We start from the raw sequence: 9,231 nt of genomic DNA, 5'->3' as shown, positions 1-9,231 counted from the left end.
CACTACGACAACGAGTGAGGTCTATGAAGATGTGTCTCAAATTGAGCATTTAGCAAGAATCAAATTCCTCAACAGTAGCCAGTGACCACAGTTCTCTATTTCTTTCTTACATGGTGAGTATCTTGGTCCATGTCCTATAACTTTCAGGAGAAAACGTCACCTCTCTGAATTGGCTATGCCTATTTTACAAGAAACCATGCTAGATTGGTAGTGGGTAGACAAACAAATGATCGAGACAACATTTTTCACGATCCCAATTACACACTGAGTGGAGCAAGCTCTTTTGATAATTCTGTGCATAGTACAAAAATCAGTGAGGTTCAAATTGAACTTAGCAAATTCATGGTGCAATCACTTACTGAAGAATTACTCAAAAGAAGTAATTCAAAAGGAGTATTGCAACAAATTTCACAACACGACTATTTGTTCAAGCTCAAAGAAAACTCAACTTCAATCCATTACCTCCACCTCCAAAAAAGAAATTACAAGCTCAAGCTCAAAGACAACAACGCCAACCAAGAATGCAAAATCCTTTGGTAAAGGCAACCAATTTCATCGGCAAGAAAGGGCAAGATCTAGACAGTCATGTCGGACAATTTGAAACAAGGTGGGCTGCAAGCGGATTCCGACAACTTTCGGACCTCGCCAAGAAAGAGCAATCTGGAGCAACTTTTAATTGGTAAGGCAATGATTTGGCTTATGCAATATGGTGTTACAGCTCATTTTGCATCTTATGATGATTTGAAAACTGCTTTTTTAAGCTATTTTCATAAAGAAAAAACTCCAGAAGACATACTCAAAAAGCTTCAAAATATGAAGCAAAAACAGAGTCTTAGTTGAAGACTATGCCCAAATGTTCAGAAATCTAAATAGAAGGCTAACAAACAATCATCAACCCACTGATGAGCAGTTGGGAGATTATTTCTGTAAGGGACTAAACAAAGAATTGTAGACAGTAGTAGCTAATGGCAGAGAGCAGCTTGCAGGAGTAAATGACTTTAACAACATGAAAACAGAGTCTTAGTTGAAGACTATGCTCAAATGTTCAGAAATCTGAATAGAAGGCTAACAAACAATCAACAACCCACTGATGAGCAGTTGGGAGATTATTTCTGAAAGGGACTAAACAAAGAATTGTGGACAGTAGTAGCTACTGGCAGAGAGTAGCTTGTAGGAGTAAATGATTTTAACAACATGGTTGATGTGGCACAAAGAGTAGAAAGAAGACTAGGCATGAAGTCAAGATCTAAAAAACAAAAGAAGAAAAGGCATTCCGACTCTGACACAAACTCTCAAACAGAGAAAGACACCGGTACAGAAGACGAGGATAGGGATGATACATCAAATGACGAGATGTCTGGGTCGTCTTGCTGGCTCATGTGTTGTGGGGATGTTCAAGAGATGCCGATGGAGCCTCCACTCCAAGCTACTCCTTGTGAGAGCAATGCAAGGCACAAGCCATTGCAAGTGTCACTCAAGCAACCTCCGGATTGTTGCAATGTGTTTCCACGAGACAAAGAAGGAAGGGGGAGAGGGGAGAAGAGACAGGAGAAGGGAGGGAGAAGGAGAAGGGAGGAGGAGAGTGAAGGGGGATGCAGTGGCAAACGCAAGGGCACTACAATGGAAACAAGGGAACACCCAAAACACTCTCTTGGAAGAGTAGAGGGAACTTGTATTCAAACTTTTGCAAACAACAATGAAGACCAAAGTCAATATTTTGTCCTTTTACACATGTCACCTTTCGAAGGGAGGGCCAACCCTTTTCTCTTTAGCACTCTCGTTCTCTTTACAACCAAAGGCTCTTGGGCCCGTAGGGTGCCAAGGCATATTGCTACTCTTTCCATCTCTCCAACTAGCGGAAATAGTGCTTGTGTTAACCATATTAGAGCTCTTGGGACAAGCCTGGCATTAGGAGGTGTTCCTAACCGGCCCCCAAATAGTGCTTGTGTTAGCCTTGCGCCTCCAAGGCTTAGGCAATTTGGGACTCAAACTCCTTGAGCACCCTCACGCCTTGAGTCATTTGGGGTTCAAAACCCATGCATGAGGCTCAAAACCTAGAGTGGCAAGGCTTAACTTCCGTGAGACACTTAACAACATCTTGCAGCTGGAACATATAATTACCTATGCATGTTTCTTGGATGCTTTGGCCTCGGGACATTTGGGGATCAAACTCCCTGGGTTTGAGCTATACTCTTTCCATGGCTATTTCTGTTGACGTAGATCCAAATGTGCAAGTTACCTATAGTCTTTGGCCTTGGGGTGTTAGCTGGAGGCTACAATCTGTGCATGTTGGCTGCAATCATTGGCCTTGGGGTATTTGGGGATCAAACTCTCTAAGCTTTGTCTGTTGAAGTAGATCATGAAACCTAATCACCTCTAATCACTTATTACCATGCATTCGGTGATTGTACTATGTGGATGTGGTGATTGTACTCTGTGGATGTTAACATGCCCCCCTTCCTATTGATGATCCACCCTCAGGTCAGCCGTGTTGGAGGAGGTATGTGGTGAGCATTATGTGTAGGACTACATAGCGGTCCAGTTATTGTGGAGTGAGGCAATTGAGTACGAGCGATACTTCCAAAAATGGACAGCATCCATATCCTCGTACGTGCAAATGTGATGTCCGTGGAGATTACGGACGTGGAGGTAGAGGCAGAGGTCTTGGAATTACGTAGGACCAATGTCGGGATTGAATACAATCTGGGTGTTCAGATTGTGGAGGCAGTCGTCAATGGGGCGACTGTGGGTGGGGAGATCGCGGAGGAGTAAGAGGAGGAGGCAATTGAAGTGGACCACTACTACGACGGCAAGATCTATAACTGAGCCATACATGTTGAATGATTGGAGGCAAAACCGAAATCCCTCCTGTGTCATCTCTTTGGGAAAGTTGTACTTTGGAAAGTTGTACAACATATCTAAGTCCTTTTGCCGGGGTTCTCACAATTGAGCCCAAGTCCATCATCGTTCCATGGGCATATACAGGGGGTAGATTCGGCGATCGATGTGGGCACTGTGGTAGTATCACCAAAATTTCTCCATCTTCAAGAAGGGGAGTCGCCATCGTGGTAGTAGACCGGCATCTACATCAGTTGTTGTTGGTACTGGAGCATCGGGGGTGAGGTTATATCCTCCTCTTGTGCACTTTGGATGCGCACGTTGCCAATCATCGAAGGACTGCATGATGAATTGTGTGAGGGGGCGCACCTCTAGGATTTCGTATAGATGGAGGTGGGAGCCCTCGAGTTGGCACTTCCAATGATGCATAAGCTCACTGTCTGGCAGCTCCTGAAATGATTGCAAGTCAAGGCGCTATTGGACATCTTCAGGGGGGAAAGCAAGAGGTGCTGGTGGAGCTTTGTCATTTGAAATGACCATGGGCTCCGGCTTTGCTATGCCTGTTGGCATTGTTGCTTCGGCTTCTTATACAAAATTGGTTGCCTTGAGCAGCGTGTTAAAGGCTACGTAAGGAAGGTCAATCGGAGCTATAGAGAAGATGGACGAGGAGGTATCATGATGTACTATGGTGGTGTTAGGGGCATTAGAAGAATACTCGGGCAGTGTTGTCCGAGTGAGGGGTGGTTGGGTGGCTTGTTGGGTGGGTTGGTCGGGATCCAAAGGAGGTGGTGGTGGAATTTCAGCAAGAGGGGTGGTAGAATTAAAGAGGGCGATGGCTTCTTGGCCTACTTCCTTGGTGAATTCCTTAGGGTATGCTACATGAATTGTTTCAAAATTTCTCACCAAGGACTCAAGTGAGTCTTGTAGAGCTTGTAGCACCCTATTGAAGAGGAATATTATGCTGGGGGGGTTGTAAGTGGTGGACTACAATGCCGCAAGGTACCCTTGAGATTGGATTGCAGAGGGTCGGCCATAGATCTGCATCCAATTAATGTCTGCTTGCAAACTTTCGGGGGTGTAACCCACAGTGTGAGTTCCTCGGGCTTTGCAAACTACATCACTTCATCATCCATAGGATAATCAAGGGACTCCGTGATGATGCGGCACTAGGCCTGAAAATTGAGGAGGATTGGATGGGCGGCTAGAGTCTGGAGGTCGGACGAGTAGAGGAGAGAGAGAGAGAGAGAATTGGGTTGGAGATCTAAGGAGAAGTATGACATGGCAAGGATGGGGTGGCAATGGTCGGGGTTACGGCGAAGGATGGTTTGGAGGGCATTAGGAGGAAGTGGGGCTGTGAGGTCTAAGTGGAAGATGAGGTTTTGTGCGCGGAGTGCATTGAAGTGCATTTGGAGGGTTTGGGGGAGGGTGCATGGTGCAAGTGTATATGTGGCAAACTGTGCGGACACCTCCCTATACATCTGAAACACTTGTTGCTCCCGGTCTTCCAAATCTGACTCCTCTGATTGGTCAAGGTTGTGCTATCATTCGTTCTCTTTTGGGAGGGACACTGTAAATTCCTGTTCTTGTGCGAAGAGATCCTATAGATTGTGGATCTATCATTCCTGGTGCTCCTGTGTTCTGGTGTATTGCGCCTCTGCCTATGCCTTTTGCTCCAATGTTGTTCGCAGGCCAGAGACTCCGTCTTGTTAACCTGGTCCATGACAGTTTGGACCAGGGATTTTCTTGTGGCTAGGTCATCCTTGAGATTTGTTAGGGCTAGCTCGAGCTCTTCAACTTTTGCACGGTACTCCTCTGCTCTTTGTACAGCTGCTTGACCCATGGCTTGGGTTGCAGCCATTATGGATTGGCTGTCGTGCACAGCAAGCTATGCCTGAAGGAGACTAGCTGAGAGCTGTGAGGCTTGTTCCTACCTCCTCTGCAAAATTGTGTGTGCGACCTGTGGGAGTTGTTCCATGGCTTCAAATAGGCATTGTTCCATCACGTTCGCACTCGATAATTGCTCAGCCGACATGTGGCTATAGCCACCTAGTGCCCTATATTGGGGTGCACTGCAAAACTGTAGGGCCTCTGCTAGGCTGGCCCATGGAGAGGAAGAGGTGCTAGTGGCAAAGGATGTGTTCTCTTGGGGGGTTGTGGAGACCGAGACAAAGGGCACAGCGGGAGTGGTCGGCATGGCTTTGGAGACTAGATGGAGGCCAATAGTGACTGTTTCACCACCCTGGAGGTCTTCAATGAGGATTGGCTCCTCCTAAAGTTGTTTGCCCTTGTTGTGAGAATCCTCCTACTGGAGTCACAATTGTTGGCTCAAGAATTCTTGCATCTGGAAATCTTTGTACTGCGCGAGCAACTCGCTCAGGTCCAATTGCACATGGCTAGTCGGAGTGTCAGTGCTCGTTGTCCTTGCTCACTTGGGCTTGACATCTATCTCTTCTTGCTCTGTCTGTGCTAGTCCTCTGGCAGATTTTTTGACTAACCTGAAGCCGACTAGTGGATGCTACATCAGCAAGTAGTAGAGAACCGGCATATAGAGCATCAGGTTGCCAATTACTTCCCCGTGCATCTTGAGGTCATCCCTCATCTAGGTGCAAAAATAGTCTTCCCAATTTGTAAGTTGGGGCTCCACCAAGCGCAACAGGATATTGGGCATGATGGACTGATGGTGGTCCATGTGCTTGATTTGTGTGAGCCATTGCAAGGCTCTTGCCAATTTTTCCACCTCGGGCTTGTGAATGGCAGCGAGCTAGAGTCGTCCCTTGCTCTTCTGTTGGTCATAGTGGCAGACCTTGCTGAGGGTGTCTAGCTTCTTCTTCATGGAGTACTTATCGCCAATGACCGGCAGGTTGAAGGCGGCACATACCACATCTTGATATATCTGGTAGTGGTGGGGAGTGCATATTGCATCTCGTAGGATGCCAACGTTGGTGTTGTTATTGTATGCTTGGAGGAATTCTACCAATAGTTTCATCTCCAGATGGCATGGAAAGCGGTCTGCCACTTTGCTCAGGCCAGCAACTCTGAGCACATCTTCCACCCCTGGTTCCTTTAGTGCTACATAGGCTGCTACTGTATGGTAGTGGAGGGTGTATTCATGACCCTCGTAAGCGAAGCGCGAGTGCACAATGCACGCATCCAATTCTTGGAGCCATGCTTCTCCCAGCGGTGAGTGCGATTGGGAGCGCACGACCTTGTATTCGCCTATTCTTGGAGCCGAGGTGCGCTTTCTTGATCTTGAGGGGGGCATACCAGCTACTATTGTACCCTCCTAGGTGGCCTTTCTATCGCACACTTCTTCTTCCCCTTGCAATTCTTCTATCGGAAATGAGAGGAAGGCATACGGATTGTTGCAAAAGGAGTGCTTTGGGAATCTGAGGGGCTAGTGGCCTATGGCATAGGGTAGGGACGGAGTCCCAACTCCATTTTGAATTCAAACAATTCGTGTTCGGGATCCATCGGAAAGAGTGATGGCAGTTGAGTGATGAGGGAGTCAGTGGATGAGGACGAGCGGGAGGACATATACAGGCTATTTTGGATGGTAGTAGAAGAGGGCAGGAGGCTATGAGAATTTTAGGCAAATTTTGCAAGAGCCTGGGGGAAACTGCTATGGCGATGTCCCAATGGGATAAGGCCTGTTTATATAGATTTTGCATCCCCACATCCGATGGGATATTTCAATGGCGACGGTCGGCAAGGTAAGTCAATGGCAATGGTCACTTTAAAGATGGTCGGTGCGGTAAGTTGATGGCGACGGTCGGCAAAATAGGTCAATGGCAGAGGTCGACAGGGTACCGCTTTAGCGACGATCGGCAGGGTAAGTTGATGGCGACGGCGGGGTATTGCTTTGGTGACGGTTGGTGTGAAATGAAAAAAGATCACGGCCGGTGTAATACAGGATGGTGACGGTCGGTGTGATTTGAGGATGGTGACAGTCGGTGGGATATGGGATCATGACAGTCGATCAGATCCTTCTTTGGCAATGACCGACGGGATACTTGATGGCACTACTCGATGGGATTCAAGATGGCAACAACTGGCAAGATATTGACTGTGTAGAGAAGTAAAAGAGGGGGGGTGTGGTGAGTGGGAGAGAGAGTGAGTGAAGTGCATTTGTGCAGTGTGGGACTGATTGTACAGCCAACGTGCATGATGGTGACCAAATGCAAAAATGGACGTACTGACCCTAATCACCTAGTATTGACCATGGATGTGTGTGTGTATGTGTTGCGTAGTGACTTGTGGGCTATGGGTGCATCGGGTTGGATGCCTACTGTACTGACTCACCTACCTAGACTTGATAATTATGAGGAATGCAGTGTGGGCAGACGCCATGCTGCCGCAAAGCGTGTTAAAAGCCACATAGAGTAAGTGTCCAGGTTTTGTTTTACCTTAGACGCCAGGGCACATTGGCATTGGGCTTAGTTGCTATAGCGTGGTCCATTTTCTTGGGGAAAGCGGGTTCTTGTGAGACCGCCCTTGCCGCAGACCCTTGCTTTCGTGAGTAGGTCGGTACCATTGGAGGTGGTATGATCACAATTTCTTTCGAGGGTTTGCCTTTGGAATTAGAGAGATGTTCTTGTGTAACACTTCGCAAGGGAGGGGTCGTCCTTGCGCTGCTCCTTGGATGCCCTTGGAGATATTTATGTTGAGTCGAACTATTCGTGGTAATAGTACGTACTTGGTACTCTAGAGCTGGCCTACTACGTTTGGTTCATCGGTAGGTTCTTGTGGTGCTGCAACAACACATGTGCTTGTGTTGCTGCCTTCGAAACCTTCACGGCTTGTACCCTCATCTAGGTGACCTTCTTGCCTTGGCTGCCCAAGTGTTTGGTGCTGATAGAGCTGTTGGAGGAATGTGGCAGTGGAGGAGGTGGATTAGAGCTCGAAGCTCGAAGCGCGAGCTGGTGATGTGGTCTTCTTCTTGTAACGGATGGTTTTGGAAGAGACATTCTTGGGGCGACTAGTGTCTTTTGTGCTGCTTGGACTTCCTCTGGGCGTCGGGTCCGATTGGAGTGACATTGGACACAACGGATAGCCTCTTGAACTTGATGTTCACAAATTTCCTAAGTGGAGACGGTGGTGGTGGTGGTGGTGGAGTGGTTAATGGCACCGGTTTACCCCTATAGTTGGCTTTCTTCTCCTTTTGGGGTTGGACTTGTGGTTGGGGGCTGGAGGTGGATGGGGCTTGCAGTCCGCCCTCTTGTGTAGCTTCGTTGTCATGGACCGGCAAGGGTGGAACTAAAGGAGCAAGACTAGGTTCACATAGCGGGACTACAGCCATTCTACCACCATTTGTGAGTGAAGCAATGCGGGTGCGCCAGTGGATTTGATAGTTCACGGCATAGCACTAGGTTCTTCCCAATATATAATCAATTCATGAGTTGCTTCTATGGTCGGAGAACATAAAATTGTATTTCCACTGCCTGGCAAACAACCGCTAGACTTAAATTCACAAAACCTAAGGTTTGTAGGAGTTGGTCGTTTATAGCTCTTACTAAAGCGACGGCGAGGGTTAGGGGTACTTGTAGCTTTTCCCATACCTCACAGAAGATGAAGTTGTGGCTCGCTCTTGGATCTATGAGTGCTTTGATGTGCATGCATGGAACCTTCAGTTGAACTAGCAACCTAGTTGCCTCTACTATTAGCTCATCCATTAGTTGCATCTGTTCAATCATCGCCTTAAGTAGTGTCATTTGCTTATGCTGTTGGAGCTTAGCATTACAGGTTTTGGCTTCCTGGATGGCTTGGCGTATCATTATGGCCACCTCGGCCTCGAGTTCTTTTTCTCTATGCACTGCTTGAAGGGTGGAGAGAGTGAGTGGCCTGTAGTATCTTTTTAATTCGCTCCTGTTAAGGTAGCCATCCATTTTTGTCCCATCAAGGGTGGCTATTTGGCATGATCCTTGTGGAGTGATCTCAACCACGCAGTAGGGATCCATACCTTGGTACTTTAGCTTGCAATTGGTATTATGGACACTATATAGGAGTGCCAAATCTCTCTCTCCTTGGTCCTTGCTCTTGAGGTTGGGGTCCAAACCACATTTTATGCTGGGCTTTTCTACCCAGAGAGAGTAGGATGCATGCAATCTTGTCTTCTCTGTAAGTCTTTCCTTAACAGTAAGAGGAAGGCTAGGCACTAGATACTTTATTAACATCACCACCTCCACCCCAAAGGATAGGCTGAAGGGGTACAGTGCATGGCCACTTTCTAGGAGGCTCTGTAGGCCCATAATGCTGCTATGAGCTTATGCTCCCAATCGGTACGACTAGCTTCTATTGTACAGGTGATGATCTTACATCATGTTTTATTGGAGCTCTCGGCCAAGCCATTTTCCCTAGGGTAGTATGGCATTGACTTCCTTTGTATGATCATAAACT

Source organism: Dipteris shenzhenensis, chromosome 30 (genome assembly GCF_047967505.1).
Source record: "Dipteris shenzhenensis isolate YYH24624 ecotype China chromosome 30, Dip_SZ_1.0, whole genome shotgun sequence".
NCBI classification, from domain to species: domain Eukaryota; kingdom Viridiplantae; phylum Streptophyta; class Polypodiopsida; order Gleicheniales; family Dipteridaceae; genus Dipteris; species Dipteris shenzhenensis.
This window is presented reverse-complemented; position numbering follows the sequence as displayed.